A 19,425-nucleotide genomic window follows, 5' to 3' on the forward strand; every position below is an offset into this window, starting at 1 on the left:
TCGTCTTCCTTTTCCTCCTTCTAAATTATACTTCCTGCCTAGACAACATGGAAGGAAAAGGAAATAACTGCAATTTAGTGGTGGAAGGAAGGGTCTGGGTCTGCTTGGAAGGTTTAGAAGCAGAATAGTTAAGAGGCGAAGCTGAAGGTGCAATGAATTATCTACATATGCATTATTGGGCTCTTTTATTTTGAGTGAAAACAGGAATGAAGCACTGCTGCTTATTTACTCACATATATGGATGTGGCGGTATTTGTGGTGGATTAAATGTTGTGAAGCTGAGGGGTAAAATCAGTCTTCCACTTTTTTAGCTTATCTGTAGGAAAACACTAGACTTATGGTTTCTCCTACCTGGTTTATAAAGGTGTCTCCAAACACATGGACATATCTAGAATTTACATTTCTTAGAAGTCTTAAGGTTTTTTTATTGTCTAGTTTCTGTGTCAAATGAAAAGATACTGTCAAAAAGGCTTAACAATGTCAATTTTACGACCTTTTTTTTTTTTGTTGTTTGACCTGGTTAAGTGGAATACTCCTGTATAACATAAATGAACGTATAAGCTGTTTGTGTCTCTTTAAAAAAAATAATTATCCTTTCTGGATAGTTATTTTTACATTCTCTCCTGTGGTATCTAATCTCATTACCATAATTATCTTAGCTTCCCTGCCCACTTCACTACTTTGTGAATGGATGGCATTTGGAATAGCTCCAGTAATCTTGTGTATTAAAATAAGTTGCAGAGAACTATAATGTGAGGGTACAGCTTTTTCTTTAGTAGCAGGAAGTGGATTCTTTTGTAGCATAGATGATAGAAGTATGAAGTAATGGGAAGGTACTTCTCATCGCCATGGATATTGGAACAGATCTTAGATGTGTCTTGTGTCGCTGTCAGTCTGAGCGCTTCCTCTGTGCACAGAAACACTGGGAAGTGATGTCATAACTTGTATTTTCTGTCATGTTTCTAATCTCTTTGGATATCTCCTGTTCCATCTCTTTTTTTGGCACTTGAGTTCTGCCTGGCTGAATTTATTTCTATATTTGAGAAGAATAACTTAAATTCCTACACAGTTTTGCACAATTAACAGCCAAATTATTTGCTTAGGTTGCCCAAGCGGGCAACTAAATGCCAAAGCAAGTTAGATTTTAAAAAAATAATAATTAAACAGTAGTGCGTGTACTTCAGGGTCCCTTAGAAAAAAGAAAAATGTTGTTTGATCCTAGCTTAGTTCTACAGAGAAACACAACTAGCTTTATGTATTTAAGTGCCAAATATTAAATGACACAGGATAATTTTCTATAGAAATGCAGGTTGCCTTGCATTTGGTTTGTGGACCTAGTAGACTACTAGAAACTGTTGCTTAGGTTTAAAAACAGAAGGTGCTCGCAGAGGTAATAGCGAATGTTCCACTTCAGTAAGTGAGAAGAAAATCTCATTTTAAAGTAGTTCTCAAAATCTCTCTCTTGTAACCACTTAGTGGATCTATATAAGAATAGCTTGTCCTCTGAGGTTGTCATCAAATTTAAGACTTGTGGTTCTCCAATGCATTTTTAAGCCTTTGTGAGCCTATTAAAATTAAGTTTCATGAAGGAATATTAAGTAATTGGAAATTCTTTCTTTGAAGAAGTTCAGTTGTCTCTTCAGTTTTGTGGTTGCTTTATGCACAGCTGCGTTCAATTCTTTAGAGAGTCCTCATTTAAACTTATGAATGTGCATCTTCCTGTATATTTGCTAGCAAATTTCTACAAGGCTTCTTTCTTCTCCCCCATTTCCCTGCACTGCTTTTAGAAGATAATCACTAAGCTCTTCTTTCATTTGAATGCTTATAAAAATGACAAAAAGTACTGTTACTGGTCTCTTTGCAAGAGACCTGTAATTAAAGGAGAATCTGTAGTCCGACTGCAGTTGGATTTTTTTTTTTGTAGATTTCCCCCCCACCTCAGATTGCTATTTGGGTTATAGTCGGGTAGGAGGATTAGAGGAATTTTTTTAGCATTTAGTATTCAGTGTTCCTTGAGTGATGACCTGGTGGCTTCTTCCCTGAATCAATTAATATCATCCATGTCCTCTGTTATGATGGATACTTGGCTGCTGTCTGCCTACTTGATCTATGATTGTAAGTTCTTTTAATCAAAGCAGTGACTGTCCCTTCTTCTAGATCTCATATCTGGGTGCCACCTTGGTTGCATAAACCAGGGATCTAGTCTGTTTCCATTTTTAGATGTCCATGTTTGATTTCATTTCCCTGATTTAGTTTGTAACTGGACCTGTAACAAGGAATGCAGAAGTTTTCACAACAGAAACTAGAGAACTACAGATTTCTGCAATAGTCAACAGTTTTGAAATAGAATCCTATCTTTGAGTCTAATGTCTGATTTGGTAGATGTAAGGGTCAGCCTCCGTGGTTCAGTCAAATCATTTGACTTTTCCTGTGTCAGCATGTGAAGGATCTCTTAAAAGACTGGCTCCTTATTTACTGTGAACTGCAAGGAAAGGAACTGGAAGTCATCACTGTAGATCCTTAGTGCCACCCTATCTAATCTCTTTGAAACCAGTAATAACTGCCCACTTGCTGCTTTTTAGCAATACTGGTGTTAGTGGTTTTATAATAGTGATACTGAAAGGGGAGGGGAAAAGATGCAGTTATGCAGACCACCTTGTTAGTTCCTGCCCTGCTGTCTTTAGAATTCCATATGACACTTAAAAAAACAACCAAACAAAAACCAAACAATGAGCAAATCCCGATTTTCTGGGTCAAAGCCAGAGGAGAATAAACTTGATAGCTTTCCTGACACCTTCATTTAGGAGCACACTGGTCATGGGCCTTACTTGTAGATTAAAACTCAGGACTGTTTCTTTGAACTGTTCATCAAAACAGGTCTACAAAAGCAGGACTTGCCTGGTTTGGTGCAGTCTGTTGCTGTTCTAAAACTGCCAAACTTTTAAGATACAGACAGGCATGTTATGTTCCCAAAGAAAGTTTGTTAGAAGCCTGTAAGAATATAAGTCTACAGTCCTTAGGTAGGATTTATGACTGCTTTTCAAGGTACTTGTTGAACTAATATTCTCACTGAAATAACCCTTCCCTCTGTGCTGTTTTCCACAGATAATTTATTGATTCGTCTTTTTGGAGCAAAGCAAAAATTTGCTTTAACAAATGTCCCCTTGAAACCAAATACAATTTTTGTAGAGGAGGAAAGGGACTGTGAAGTTTGTTTGCTAGTGAATATTTCTGACTTCTGTAAAGTCATGGAGTACAAATGTGGAACTTAACCTGTGGCTTCCTCACCACTTAGAGAAGTGCTGCTAGATTGTGCCATATTTAATTGCCTCACTTCTAGCTTGAAACACTGCTTTTTTAAAAATGCTCCTTGCGTATTCCTAAATGGCCTTTCTATTATATTGAGTTTGCATTAAATTATTAAACCAACTGAGATGAACAATTTATTAGAATAGCCTAATGTATTTTGTACTGCCTTCATATTCTGGAAGATCACTTTCTAGCCTGTTCTTCCTTTGGGTCATTTAGTAGCATATCCTCATTCTCAGAATTAAAATCTGGGTACAGCAATTCATTTTTTTCTTTCATGTCGGTCTCATGAATCTTAATGTTCTGCTGGTCATTTGTGTACACATTTTACTAGAGCAATTCACATTAAATCAGTCTGTAATATCCATATGAATTGCTTTGAAATACAAAAGTAGATCTAGAAGTTACCCTAAACTGCAAATCTTTGTGGTTGAATTAATGAGTATTTAGGGCATGGGGATTTTTAGGCTTCCAAGAAAATGAAAGCAATATAATCAGTTTTAACTCCTGATTTAAGACTTACAAAGCTAAATTTAATTAAAAATGTTTTAGCCTTATAATGCTAGCCTCCTGTTTCTTACAGAGTAGCTGTAAGAAAGGTGCCTGGGAGACACTCCACTTGCTGGTTGGATATTGTGAAACTTCAGAAGTATGATGTCATGCATTTTCTGACTAGTCACTGGTACTACTATCTTTTCATTTTAAAATATTCTGCTATGGATCATTTTATTGGTTTGTTTTACATTTTTATGCCATGGGTACTGTTATCTAGGGTGAATTAGGATTGCAGATCTAAGCCCAAGAAGTAAAACCCCACTTTTGCTACGCAGGGTGTGTTACATGCAATACTTGTCTGTTGATTTGATACTTTTCACTAGTCTACTGAGTAAACCTGATGTATTGGGTGTTTACTGCCTGTCATGCATGCTCATTTTTCCTGCTTGGTGTTCCTGGCCTGCCTCCTTTCTCCACTACCTCTCCGGTCTCCTTTCTGCCTGTCTTTTCCAGAAGCTGTTGTCACTCCATCTGTTCATCTCATGATGAACTTTCTGGATCCTGGTGGTTGTTAGACCCATTAGCCAATATTGCTTCGGCCACCAGGTGTGTGCTTTCAGAACTGGGCTGTTTGCTGTAATAACCTAACTGTACCATTTCAAGCCAAAAGGATACCCTGGAGCGGGCATGCTGCTTTCTCCACAGGAGAATGGTGAGCACGTGTCTGGGCATGTTGGCATATCCTTGATCCAGGTGGTTCCTAAGCACTACTGTGTTTCTTGGCTTTAGCTTGGGGAATAAACTTAGTTTTCTTTTCAGTTTTATGTAGAGTATACAAAATTTTAATCTTTACTTTTCTGTAGAGTTTTTTGTTTGGTTTTTTTTTTTTTTAATAGAGGCATGTTTGAAAATTTTGTTTCTAGAGGTGTGAGAAAGCTTGGCCCATGATGCAGTTACAGTTAAACAGAGGTGATCTGAGCCATTCTGCTTACCTAGGGCAGAGATGCTCAGCAGGTCTTCAGACAACAGTGCAAACAAAAAAGTGCCAGGGCACTTGGTGTGTGGTGAGGGGCTTGGTCTCTGCTTTGTTCCTGTAGGTGTTGGGCAATCTAGAAGAGTGATTATCGGTTGACTTTTTGTTCTGTGCACGTACAAAGAGTAAGAATTGACTTACACTTGAGAAGACCGATCAAAGTTTTAGAGGGATTAGAGGATGCAATAGGGAGTGCACAGTGTGTAAAATTGTTCTAGCTGAAAAATTAACAGCTGCAAATAGCCCATTGAAACACACAGGCTTTTGAGAAGTACCTTCTTCACTAGTCCGTAAAAACAATGAACAAAACTGAGCAAAAATAAGTAATGGTAGGATACTGCTTAAAAACTAGACCAATATCGTATTTTTGCAGTAATCCTGATTGCCTACCTTGATCTTTCTTGGGCCAGAAGGATAGGGTGTAATTAATGAAAATTCATTTATCTTGAAGAATAAAGTGTTAATAGTTTGTTATTGTAAGAAAAATATTTGCTCCATTTTTGGTGTGTTAGACCTCAAGCAGCCTCTAAATTAATTAAAGTTACTTTGCTAATGGACATTTGTCAAATAGTACATTGGGAAGAACTTTTTGTACAAAAGTGGATAGATGTAAATGTAGATAAATGTAAAAATACTTATGTATTTTTACAATTTTTAGAATGTAATGTTGAATACCTTTTTTTTGCAAAATACATGTATTCTGAGGGCACTGTATCCCGGAGCGTAAGTCTATAATAACTGTTAGATATAAAAATCCAGTTGCTTTGGAATGGGAATTGTAGAACAGACATGTTATCCTCTTAGAGTGGTATCTTGTCTCTGAAAATATTTTAACTTTTAAGGAATAGATTATATAGTACATTGGGCCTACTGCCACTTCTCAAGTTCATCTAAATTATGACACACTGAGGATGCATTTTTTCTTGGTATCAGCAAAGCAAGTGCCCGTTACCCTAAATAACACTGGGAAGTGGAGCTCTGAGACAGTTCTGTTCTGATACCCACTGGCACGTTTGCGATTGTTAGATAACAGTGTTGCTGAGACAGAACCATTTAGCAGTGCTGTGCCTGATAGAAATCAGTAGCTCACTGCTTCAAAGCACTATATAAACACAAAGGAAATAGAGTAATGCACAGTCTGTAACAAGAAGGATAAATACAGACCTTCTGACCACCTCTAGAAAACCTCAAAAATCCTTCCTTATTAGTTTTACTCCTAAAAGCAAAAGTTCCAGAAGCTCCTTGAAGCCCACAAGGGATTTCACTATTGCTATTGATTTAATATGAAAGTGTTCAGATACTGTAGCAATGGATGGCAGCATAAAGCACTGACAAATCAATTAATAGAGTTTAGCCTTGGGGTGTGTGTTAGTTCATCTAGTCTCATCTGTCGTATATCACAAGCCATTAAATTTTTCCCTGTTACCTCTGTACTGAACCTAATAATTTGTTTGACTAAACCATAACTTGTGTCCAGCTAAATCATTACCTTTCAGAGAAATGTCCCGTGCTGGTTTGAAGACATGAAGAAAGAAAACACTTCTTCTGCCAGTTTGTTGCAATGGTTCATCATTCTCAGGGTGATGAGTGTGTGCCTTGTGTCTGATTTGAATTTGTCTGGCATTAGCTACCAGCCATTGATTCTTTTTATGCCTGTCTCCAGTAGGGTAAAGACCTCCATAATATTCTGCAGTTTCTCCTCATGGAGGTTGTAATATGATGTAATCAAATCACTTTGTGGTTTCCTTTTGGATAAGCCAAAAAAATTGAGCTCATGAACTGTCTCTCACTAAAACACGTCATTTAAGTTTTGTGGCTCTTTTTTCCTACCTTCATCAATTTTCTAGAGCCCTCCTTAAAATATAGGCACCAGGACAGTAAACAAGACTTCAGTACAGTTAAGGACTTGGTAATTTTAATACACAGGTAGAATTTTCCTAGTAACTTCTGAATTTATACATGAATGCTCATGTTAGCTTACTTTCAATTCCTGGAAGAAGATCTGTGTTCCTCAATGTAGGGGCATTTGTCTTTGTTAAAATGAACTTAGCCTGATGCCATTTCATCACAGTAATGCAGATTCAGCTGCGAAAGTGATGTCGTTATCACTGTTTATCACCTTGCCAGGTATTCTTGTCTACAGACTTCATCAGCCATGATTTTATATTTGCTTCCAGATTACCAATGAAAGCTTTTAATAATGTTACTTCCTTTATAACGTAACTGGAAACAGCTCTTTGATTCTATCAACACTTGTTTGTTGAGAGTGGCCAGTTAATCTTGCAAGATTTCAATGTTTCTGTTTTTTCTCTGCATGGTATAATTTCAACTTCATGGAACAAAACTGCATTCAGGAATAAATATCCCATTTGTTTGACAAGCTTTATTTTCCTGGAAACCACATTGATTACTTCTGATCGTAGGATTTTCTTTTAATTGTCTTCCAGTTCATTGTGTTGCAACTTCTCTAATAATTTTTATGTGGAATAGTCTCATAGTTGTATGACTACAAGTAACTCAGTATTTTGAATAATACTAAACCTGTTTAGGTTATCTTCTGGAATTTTTTGGGAATGCTAAGATTTATTGGAACTATCAACAGCATTCTTCAGGAAATTCTTTCATGGTTTCCTACAGTAAATTGTGTAGATCTGATTTTGAAATACACCCAATCAATGTCTGTTTAACTTTCTTCTGGTTTGCTAATGGGCAAAAATTATTTAACGTCCTCATGTGATGCGAATGTGTTCTATTTCTGAATGCAGAAGACTTAATTGAATGATTTTGCATTATTAACTACATTATCGTTAGTAGTAAAGCCAGTTCTTATTTTTTTTGTTCTTAATTTATTCCGAAAATTACAGCATTGTATTCTTAAGCCTTTGTTCTTTCAGCTGCAGGGATTTTTATTATTTTTCCCTCAGATGTAATACTTCTCAGTTTCGCAATATTAACTTTATAGTAATTCCTACATAATTTAGTAACTTCTGATTTTTACTTTTTGTTATTTTTATCTAGCTGAAACTTCACTTGACATTATCTTCCTTGCGTCAGTCTAAGGTGCTTGTCTACCAGATGGAGAACTGGACAAGCTGGCCTATCCACAGTTACTTTGTGTTTTTTCATCTCCAGGTTTGGTGGAACATTCATGCACTGTTCCAGAAGATAAGGCCTTTGGTTCCAGTCTTTGACCTTGTGTGTTCACACACAGAGTATGAAGCAGGCTAACCAAGCTGGTATAGGACGTTTCATCCAGGAGAATCGACAGATTTCAAGTCTGCTGTAGTCAGTGCACAGGAGGAGGGGAGATGTAAAGGGGGAAGGGTGGGGAAGAAATGTTCCTTTCCAAGTCATCTCATATTGGTAAACACAGATGCCTTATCATTTTAGAGCTAGAGTCTTGGGAGGTGTGTTGGAGTCTGATACCTTGTCAAAAAGAGGGGATACCCCTGTCCTTTATCCCCTTTGGGGTCATGCTACAAGGTCCAGAGAGGCTGTAATGTGGTATTACATCAAACAAAAAAATGAATGACCCCTACCCCATCATCTTCGCTTTGTGCAAAGTTGCCTGTGCATGTGTCGGATGATCAATACAAGACACCAGGAAGAACGGCACTCCCTCCCACAGTTTTTAATGTTTTAATCCTGATTGAACATGGACATGACAGAGAAAAAAGTAACTTCTGAGACTTGAATGACTGATGTTGGTAAATGCTGCGCCCACTTTTCGTGCGTGTAAAATGGATGGTAAACTGAATAAGTAGTAGTATGTCTTGGAGTCTAAGCAGCAGAGACCAAATGCAGGTTGGGAACAGTAACAAGCAAAGTAGCTCCTAGAACTTCTGAAAAATCATAGAAGGGTTGAGATTGGAAAGGGACTGTTGGAGGTTGTCTGGTCCAACCTCGCTGCTCAGGCAGGGCTACCTAGATCTGATTGCCCTGCACCGTTTCCAGTCAACTTTCAAATATCTCCAAGGATGGGAACTCCACAACCTCCCTGGGGAACCTGTGGCAGTGCTCAGTCACCTCACAGTGAAAAAAGTGTTTCCTGATGTTCAGACAGAATCTCCAGTGTTTCAGTTTGTGCCCGCTGTCTCTTGTTAAAACTGCTGAAAAACAGAGAATGTACATGACACTCATTCTCTTCAGACTGCAACAAGGAGAAAACTCGCTGGCCAGGCTACTACCTGCTTCAGTGTCTTGCAGTTTTTCTCCTTGAAGTTAACAATCTAATTATGATATCTGAGAAAATTGCTAGGACATAAACAGATGATGGACTTTGGAGGAATGCAGATGTTCTTTCTGTGCAAACATTTCTGCTGCAGTGAAGAAAAAAGTCCTAGTAAGTCAGTGTTCCTTCCATCAGAGTGCCCTAGCTCTTGTCTGCGGTGTCCTTGAACTGGCCTGTAGAGGATCACTTTTACATGGTAATCTTTTAAGTTGCAACCTTGTATTGATACAGAAATATGCAATTATTCCTAGTGGTCTTATGTGTAGCTATATTGGATAACCTGTTCTGAAGTAGCTTATAGTTCTGTTCTTTCCATGTAAAATTTAGCTGCCACACTTTCTTTTTTCTCACATCAATAATATTGATGCTTGTAACTTGTAATGGAGGACAAGGGGGTTTGGCTGTTAGTTCTGCAATATGCTGGATACTGCTTTTCAAGTATTCTTTGGTGCTACATAAGAAAGGAGTCTATGGATGAGGAAATACATAGTTGGTTTACTGAAGACATGTGTTGGATTCATAGAATCAAACTTCTCTGAACTAATGACGGTAGACCACTCTTTAAATGAAAGGAGGAATATAGGGATTTCCAGAATTAACATGATTCATCTCTTCCTAAGGTAGCGTGCAATGTAAATCAAATAAATTGTACTATAAAAGTAGTTGTGTTTTCCCTACTTGATAGAGACTAGGAAGTTAGTTCAGAAGCAAATGCCACAATGTAGACTTTGAATGTGAGCTAAGGTGAATCCCAGCCAAAGCTGGATCCGTTTAAGATTTATTCCTTGCCATTCCAATTACTTGTGAATATGCCCAGGAAAGAATGTTCGTTTTTTCTGAAACATATCTTTGAAATTATTGCTTGAATAGTTTAATTACTAAGTGTTTGTCTGTGGTTAGTCCAAGAGAAAGTGTATCTTAGTGATACGTGTTCTGTTGCCTGACTAGGCAGGAAAACATCCTGTAGTAGGGTTTCTGATTGAAATACAAACGTCATTCTAATTCTTTTTTTCCTATCTAATATATCTTAAAAATCCACTGTGTGTTATTTACTCTTGTTAGTAACCTCTAAAGTGATCTAACAATGGTCAAAGAAGTTGAGATTGTACATTAGGAAAAGGTTCTTCGCTGAGAGGGTGGTTTGTCACTGGAACAGGCTCCCCAGGAAAGTGGTCACAGCACCAAGCCTGTCAGTTCAAGGAGCATCTGGATGATGCTCTTTGTCATATGGTTTAGTTTTAGGTGGTTCTGTGAGGAGCAGGGAGCTGGACTGAATAATCCTTATGGTTCCCTTCCAGCTTGAGATATTCTGTGATTCTAAAGCAAATTAACTTCAGTCACGTGACTATTACAGCATCTGCACGTTGCATGTGTAGGGTATTGCTGATGTGAACGTTTTGGCTGATAATGTGAATTATGGTTACCTCTACTTCTGTTCCTCAGCATTTCTAATTCTGGCTGCCAGTTTCAGTTTGCCAGTATCATTTTGATCAGAAAAGAGGGCCTTTATGTAGGCATTACATGATTAAAATAAAAAAGTTTGAACATCAGAGACTGGTATAAGGCCCTTCTGTCTTTCATTTCTGGGAACAAATCCATCTAGGCCAACAAAATCAATTAGGAAGTTTCTAAAAGTTGCTGTCTTTTCACTTGTGCTCTGTGTGTGCTTGTTAAGTACTGGCAGACAGCAGCTTGAACAACTCTCTGCCAAATTCTCATATTCAAGACTGCATTAATTTTCAGCATTGAGGAAGTGGTATTCACTACTTCCCACCTACTGTCTTGTGATCCGGGGCTGAATAGAAGCTTGTCTTAGATCAGCTGTGGAAGGATATGTTGTGTCTCTTTTTCAGCTGGTTGAAAGGCCAAGGCCATATAAAGAATTTATTAAGTAGTTGAAAGAACTGTAAATGAAAAACAAGATGACAACAGCGAAATTAATGACTTGAATTCATCCTTATCCTGAAAAATTCTCGATGATGCAAAAATCAGTAAAAATAGTGCCATTTGACTCATGCTTTTCGGGTCTACCAAGCTGTTTAAAATTGGCCCCCTTTAGTCACCTAAAAGCTCAGCATGTTTGATTGCTCATACGTTAACGTTTGCATGTAAATATCTTCAAAATACAGGCAGAGTGGAAGGCTCTCCCTTACGCTTATGGTGACTCCAACTCACCAATGACTCTGGAGTATTTTCTTTGAGACGGTGAACCTCTGGATGCCATGTGGCTGGATCCAAGCCCTCCTGTCAGTCATTACCTTCTGGACAACCATATGTTCTACACTGTCAGGTCATCAATGGGTAACGACATGGTAGTCTAAAGATGATTTTCCACATTGGGTATCCTCCTATCAGTTTCTCTGTAAGCTGAGAGGTTAAGGTCTTCTCTCAGGCACTTTCCTGGTTCCAGTGTGAGGCTATCTGACACAAGCCTCTACCCAGTCCCTCAGCCTGAGGGCATTACAGAAGGTGAGGAATTAAGTATCCTAATTACCTTGTGTGCCCATGGCATTCTCTTTCCTCTACCTCCTGCTTTCTTGTATGCAATCACCACAATTTCTATCTTTTCATAGCAATCTCTTAAGGTCTTGCCGCTGGAATTCAAGCACCTCCATATTATGGAAAGGTAACAGGATGGTCCAGGTAATTAGAGAAAGTATCTGTCTCAGTAGCACAACAGACAGTGTTTGGCCCATGTGGATAAAATGTGATGTAAGTTTTGGGCTTAGTGTGTGGGCAGGGATCTGTTGTTCCCAGGGAAACCTTTACCATGTCAGTTTAGGATAAATGGAAAATCTGAAAAATTGGAACCTTTCCATTAACTTAGTAAAAATTATTTTTGGCAGACATTTTTGTCTTTATGCTTGCTTTGTAGAAACAGTTTTGGCTTTATTCTGTGCTTCTGTAGTACATTTGCTTAAAGGCATCTGCTCTTACATCTAGAAATCCTTCACCACCATGAAATCTGAACTCAGGCTTTGCATTAAAAAGCTTTAAGGGACTCGTGGCTAATCTCTGGTATGCTGGATTTTTCTAGGATAAGGTTTCAAGGTAAAGTCTCCACCCATGGTTGTATGAATACTGTTTCTCCTGAAGGATGATCCTTCTGTGTTTCTTCCCAAACCTTATTCAGCTCCAGCAGAGAACACTACATGCGCTGGGTATTAAAATTTCCTTGGTTAAGACTCCTTCCTGTAAAGTGAGTTGTCATTGCTTCTGCTTCAGAAAGAGCTTTGATTTTATCAGGTTGTGCCTGAGGCCATCCTCCTGAATCACACATGGCATGAAGACCTGCCATGACACAGCAAAGGTGGAACCTGCTTGTATAGTTCATGTTTATAACCTGGCACAGGCTCTGTACACAAAACTACTTCCAGATTTGTAAAGCTGCGAGACAGAGTGCTGTCTGGGCACAGTCCTTCATCTGAGATTCTTTTTAGACAGGAGGTTGGTCCATTCTTGCTTTCCCTGGTTTTCTGGGTGAGGGCTCTGATGACCACAGGACCACTGTTCTAACATGAACCTGCATGTGGGCAGTCAGAGAATGAGAAGATGATTTCTTACAAGTAACTGATCTTCACAGGGCAGTTCACGTAATTACCTACAACATCTGCCTGCTGCTCTGTCTGACCTTGCTTTCAGCATTGCTTATTTTTGGGCCGATGTTGGCAGACTCTCTCACCAGTTCACACCACGTGGGACAGAAATATGCCATGTGCTGGGAGAATAAGGTGTCTGTAGGTCTCGGAGTTTAAGCGTGGCTTTATACTTTGTGCAGTGTGGATGTGAATATAAACAGCAAATAGACTGAAGAATGTCCATTTAGGGATAAGCTGTCTTCCATCATTTAACGAACTACCGAAAGAGAAGGAAATGCTTGTGAGATTGGTGTGCTTTAAGGAAAGGCACTTTTTGACAGGATATTACTGTTCTACCACAGGCGTCTTTTCTTCTGGTGATTTTTCTTCTTGTCAGGTTCCTTTTGCAGCTGAAATCTGGAACTTCTTCCTGACATCAGTGTGTGCCTAGAAAAGGAAAATATTGGCAAAAGCAAGACTTGTTAAAACTGAACAAGCAGATGCCTATGTGTTTTGAGTTTGCATGGCAAGGTTTTGGTAGCAGGGGGGCTACAGGAGGGGCTTCTGTGAGAAGATGCCAGAAACTTCCCCCATGTCCAATGGAGCAACTGCCAGCCAGCTCCAAGATGGACCCACCGGTGGCCAAGGCCAAGCTCATCAGCGACAATGGTAGCGCTGCTGGGATAACGTATTTGAGAAGGGGAAAGCATTGCTGTGCAACAGCAACTGCAGCAGGCGAGAGGCGTGAGGCTGTGTGAGCGGAGCACCCCTGCAGCCCCCCAGGCCGGTGCAGGCGGAGGGGCAGGGGGGGCTCCAGGCCCGGAGCAGAGGTTCCCCGGCAGCCCCTGGGGAAGCCCCTGGTGAGGCAGGCTGTGCCCCTCAGCCCATGGAGGGTAACGGTGGGGCAGATCCCCACCTGCAGCCCCTGGGGACCCCCCGCCGCAGCAGGGGGTGCCCGAAGGGGGCTGTGACCCCGTGGGCAGCCCGTGCTGGGGCAGGGTCCTGGCAGGGCCTGTGTCCCCGTGGGGAGAGGAGCCCGGGCTGGGGCAGGTTTGCTGGCCGGGCTGGTGACCCCGCGGGGGACCCAGGCTGGAGCCGTCTGTGCCTGAAGGGCTGCGCCCCGTGGGGGGGACCCCGGGCTGGAGCCGGGCAGAGTGTGAGGAGCCTCCCCCTGAGGGGGAAGGGGCGGCAGGGACAGGTGTGAGGGGCTGGGCGCAGCCCCCAGGCCCTGTCCCTGCTGCTGGCGGGGGGAGGTGGGGAAGCTGGGGGTGAAGTTGAGCCTGGGAAGGGAGGGGTGAGGAGAAGGTGTTTTTTAATTTAGTTTTTATTTTCTCATTATCTTACTCTGATTTGATTGGCAATAAATTAAATTGCTTTTGCCCAAATTGAGTCTGTTTTGCCCATGATAGTAACAGGTGATCTCCCTGTCCTTATCTTGTCCCATCGTTATGTTTCCTCTCCCCTGCCCAGCTGAGGAGGGGAGGGATGCAGCAGCTTTGGTGGGCACCTGGTGTCCAGCCAGGGTCAACACACTACACTGTGTTAAAGGATAACACAGGGTCTGGTTATGCTAGCCTCCCCCTCACTGTTTCATTCCTGAATTTTACAGGGAGACTGGAAGTAGTTTATAGGTGGAATAAACATTATTTTTCTTTTGGTTTTGTTTTCCCCAGGGCCAGCTCCAGTGAGCGCAGAGCTGTGTGCCAGCACCCAGCACCTGACCCAGCAGAGTCACTGCCTGCTGGCAGTCCCCTGCCACCTGGCCACATGTCCCTGTGCAGCTCTGTGCACCCAACACACCTCGTGGCCTCGCTCCTCTCCCGTTACATGCAGGATGACCCAGTGGCATCACCAGCCAGTCCATCTATGTCAGCAGGACTTGGTGTGGGCCCCGTGTCCATGCTGGTGCCCAGCAGGGTACCAGCCCCAGCCCTGGATTTAGAGGGTTGGTTTGGAACCCCAGCAAACTGTGGGTACTGAAGAGTCCTCGGCTCTTAGCAGCTTTGGGAGGAGGAGGCAGTGATGCCACCAGGATGCAGCCTCATGGTTCTATTTATCTGCTCCATCATATGTGCTTGAAGACATCCTTGTGGGATCTTATATCACAACAAGGTTTTATTCTGTACTGTCCCTTTTCATCTGGAGATTACTGTAAAACATTGAGCATGGTTTTTTTCTTCTATTTTCTAGAAGATGTAGCATTTATATTTTATCACTAAACCAGTTGCCGGTGATGCCTATTTGGGTCTTTTTCTATTGGTCTGTTGTGCGTCACACTGGCTTTGTTAACAGCTTCTGCATTGTTATTTTGTTGCTTTAAATAGCAGCGCTTTTTTGCTTTGCGTTTTCCAATAACAGAGTAGCCGAAAGTCACCTTTAGTGCTTTCCTTAAAAGTAACTAATCTTTTGATACCCTAAGGCTTTGAATCAATGGTTTTAAATCAATATTTTCTATATAAAGTTATTGTTTATCTTCACCCTGCACTTGGTGTACTGAAAATCAATGAGGTATGTTTGTGAATTGTACAGAACGTGGGATAGGCAAAGAATTAGATGTTATGCTCTTTTGGGAAATGCACAAATTTAAGGAAATTAAGTGGCATACTTCTCAATAAAACCTCTAGCAATTATTGTTTTCATGCAGTTTTATTCTTAAATATCCCATGGGCACTAATTGAAAAGGAAACAATTTTGTTTTTTAGGATATAGTGAAATCTTGAGCAGCAATTAAAATACAGAATGTTTTGGCAGTGTTTAATAATGTAATTGGTTCCGCAGACAGGAAGAATTTGCAAACTGCTTTGCATTTCTTTCACATTTGGTCTTAATTTTAAGAGACCATTACTGCTTACAGTTTTCCAGGAGCCCTAGATTCAGCAGAATCTCAGGGGAAAGAGAGCGCAACAGTGCAACTTTAATAGGTTCAGATGTGTGTTTATCTCAGGCTTTTTGTTTTGCTTTCTAAATGTGTTTTATTAAGAGTACTACTACCAGCTGTTTCTTTGAACTCCTTTTTCATCTATATTTTTAAGAGAGGTTACTTGGCCCAAAACTGAGTTTTCTAAGAAAATGCATATTAATTTTACATAACATTAGTTTCTATTATTTCAAGAAATTAAAACATTAATGTGGTCTGGAGTAAAACAGGAGGAGCACGGGCAAGTTTTTGTTGTCCAAACCCTTCATTTTGTTAGAATTTCCCTGGGGAAGGAGTCCAAACCCTTCATTTTGTTAGAATTTCCCTGGGGAAGGAGACTGGCTTTTCTTGTGTCCCCTTTTGGACTTAATGAATGCTGTGAAGGTGCCCTATGAAGGGGGAGAGACAGAAGGGTGCTGAAATGTGCTGCTTCTTTCACATGTTGGGATCTCAGTTTTAGGATGGAATCTGCCTGCTTTTGATGATTTTCTTTTTTTCTAGTTATATTTGCTACAACCACTGACAGGTTAACTGTTAAAGAAAAATCTACCTGTTAGTCTCCCCTTGACTGTGTATCTTAGTCTGCCGTTCTTTTTAATGTCCTCTCGGGATTTAACTGCTTACACCCTTGTCTCCTCTGACTGACTTGGGATAGTGCTTACCGAGCCACTTCCATGGTGGGCTCCTCTTGGGACTCTGGGAGGTGGTCCCTTCCCTGCCAGCATCCTCAGTGCTTTCTGCCTGCCTGACCCCTTCATCCTACACCTGTGGCTTCCACAGTGTGGTCTTTGTGTGGCTGCAGCCCCTGCATGATCCCCAGACCCGCTGTCCTGTCCCTTGGTTTGCCCCAACAGGGAAATTTCTACTGCGACCCAACCTGATCGCTCAGAGGATGGGAGGCTGCTGATGGAGATGCAAACCTACCTGGCTGCTACCATCCCCTCTGCTCCTCATATGTTTCTTTCTCTCCTCATGCATTGCCATCAACCTAGCTTGCCAGTTCTTCACAGCAAAAGACAGCTCTTTCCCACGTCATACAATTTCAGCTGCTGGGCATCAATTTTGAGTAAAACCAACCATCATGCAGATAGTATCTTGCAGAGCAGCAGCCCATGAAGGCCAAATGAAATGGTATTGACACAAAACAGCTCCATCCAGATTAGGATGGTGATCACATCTCCATCCTGTGAAGGTCCAGGGTACCTTTTCATTCTGGGGTCTTATCCAGATGCTTTTGTAAACTGGATCCAACTGTGGGTTATAGATTTCTCCAGGCTATTATTAGAGCTGCCTGACTTGGTAATGATTGATATAAGTTATGTGAGGAACTCTTAATTTCTTATTTACAGATGCCTGTAGAAGGATGCAGGCAGTGACAAAGTACAGGTTTTTCCACTGAGAGTAAGAGTCAGAAATGCTGTGTATTTCTTCGGCTCCTCAACACAATAAACAACCCTTACCTGTCAAGGACTTGATTTGGTGCTCAGTGAAAACAATCAAAACATTTCTACCACTCTTAAGATCAGGGAAAGGTTGAATCAGCCTTTCTCATGGGATCACTGAAACCGTGCTAAGTGAGCTGCAGGGCTGAAGCGAGCAGAATATTGCCTGCCTTTTTTGCCAGGTTGCAGAGATGTGAAAGAAGCGGAGCAGTGTTGCTCTGAAACTCATTTATGAACTTGTATATGAAAGCTCCCATGTTTACTGGTAATGCAACACGCGTGACTTGTGTGGTGAAAACAGGCAGCGTGTCTGGCTGCCCGTTGCCGCAGCGTGGCTGCATGTTTGTTGCAGCTCTAAGAAGCAGAGGGCTGGAAATTCCCCCTGCCCCAAAATTTAGTACAAGGCAGAAAGTTTGCAGTGGCTTTCTTAAGCTTTTCACAGGCAATTTCTGTTTCTTAATCACAACAGCAAAATAGTAATAGTTAAGCAAAACGGCTGGGTGTAGGCTGTCTTTTCAGGCAGGTTCTGCGTCTGCCCTTGGAGTCACACTTTCTGCTTTGCGAGATGATGAAGTCAGGCAAGTGTAGAGCTGGATGATGCCAGGGGTGCTGGACATCAGCCCAGATGTGCATGGGCTTCTTGTGCAGGGTGGGTAGTCAAATGGCATTCCATCATCAGGTCTGCAGTTCTAGTTCTGGAGCATTCCTCACTTAGACTGATGGATTACTGATTGCTCGGAGCTAATATTCTAGATGCATGTCTGAGTAGCCTGTGCATTTATGATTTATCTTTGGAATAATCTGCTAATAAAGGACCTATAACTTCTCGTCTGTTTCTTAATCTCTCTAAAAGTGAAATGCTCTTCTGGCTCATTTTTTGAAAGCGCGATCTGCCTGGGCCAGCCACAAGCTGTGAGTACCACTACTGCAATATTGGTCTTCTACCCTGAAGGTCCTGAGCTGCTGTCAGCAAGTCAGAGCCACCTGAAGTCCCCTGGAGAGGCTAAGGAGTTTCTTACCCTACTTCAGGCAGAAAAACTGAACCACTGCTGACTAATCTCCTCTTTTGAACACTCCCTCCCATGATCCCCAAGGGAATTTCAACTTAACGTTTTAGGAGCTCTGAGAACATGCTCTGGTAATTTTGCATGAATTGTGTGCCAATGTCAGCCCTAACCAGAATCACTGGTACTGCCATGAATGTATTTTTTGGTTGATGAGTGCTAAATTAGAAAGCAATTAGGCAAGTGCACAGGAGAGACTGAGAATCACTGCATTAATTCTGCAGGAAATTGGAATTTCAAATCTGATCTCAAGCTGTAAAAGTCTTAGGTGAAGTCCATGCCCATCTGGCTGCAGCTGTACTGACTATATGCCCGCGCAAATTAAAGAGGATTTGATCAGCAAGTCTGTGAACACCCACACAGCATCTCCCTGCTTGGTTTAAGCCTTTCCCCACTGTGCTTCCCTGGGTGATATGCAGTGGAGTTGGATTCACCTATATCATTCCAGTTACTCAAAGGAGCAGAGGAAGGGTCTGGTCCTTTTTATTTTTTAGAATAGCTGTAACGTCTGGTGGAGTTACTATTGACTTGCTGGCACTAAGATTTCCCTTAAGGCTAATCTCAGTCAAATAAAAGGCAAAATGGTAAAATGATGAGCCATTGGGAAAAGACAGAATGTTTTGTACCCTGATCTTAGTATTGGTTGTTTAGTTTACAGTTTTATATTCTGTTTACAAGTAAAGTTGTTCTTGGCTTATGCTGGGATAAAACAGAAGAGTCTGGTCTTTTATTTGTTAGAGCAGCAGCAGAGTCAGTTCACTAACCCAGACTGAGGGACACCCATTATCACACCCCGTGCATATTCCCCATAACCCAAAAACAGGCTGAGAAAGAAACGTATTTTCTTTCTTCTGTTTAAAACCAGAAAGGTCATGTTCAGCTGTTTTGGTAGTTTTGAGCCTTAATTGTGTGTGGATAAGTTGGCTCTGAGTTTGGCAGATGAACCTGACCTGCAAGCTCTTTGGCACTAGTGTTAGTTGTGTCACCTGGGTGACCTTCTAAGTGAAGACTGAAACGAAAGGAAATGTTAGATATTTAATCTGTCTCAGCACCGCTAATTAGCCTTTCTTCTTCACTTCTGGCTGAGGTATTTCCATAGACAGCTTTCTTGTTATTTATGATCCTTCTTTTGTGACTTTATCCTTTTCTGATTTAATAGTTACTTTTTTTTTTTTCTTTTATAGTCTGTTATCCCTAATAATTTGGACCTGGTTTCTGCTTTTTGTACGTTTACTTGTGTTTGAGATCATTGCAAAAGGCATGATGGACCAAAATGACTCTTATTATCCCTCATGTCTTTACTTTACACATTAGAATATTTTGTACTGTGTGTAATATCCTGACCTTCTTCTGCAA

The sequence above is a fragment of the Falco rusticolus genome, chromosome 5 (assembly GCF_015220075.1).
Source record: "Falco rusticolus isolate bFalRus1 chromosome 5, bFalRus1.pri, whole genome shotgun sequence".
Taxonomy (NCBI): Eukaryota; Metazoa; Chordata; class Aves; order Falconiformes; family Falconidae; genus Falco; species Falco rusticolus.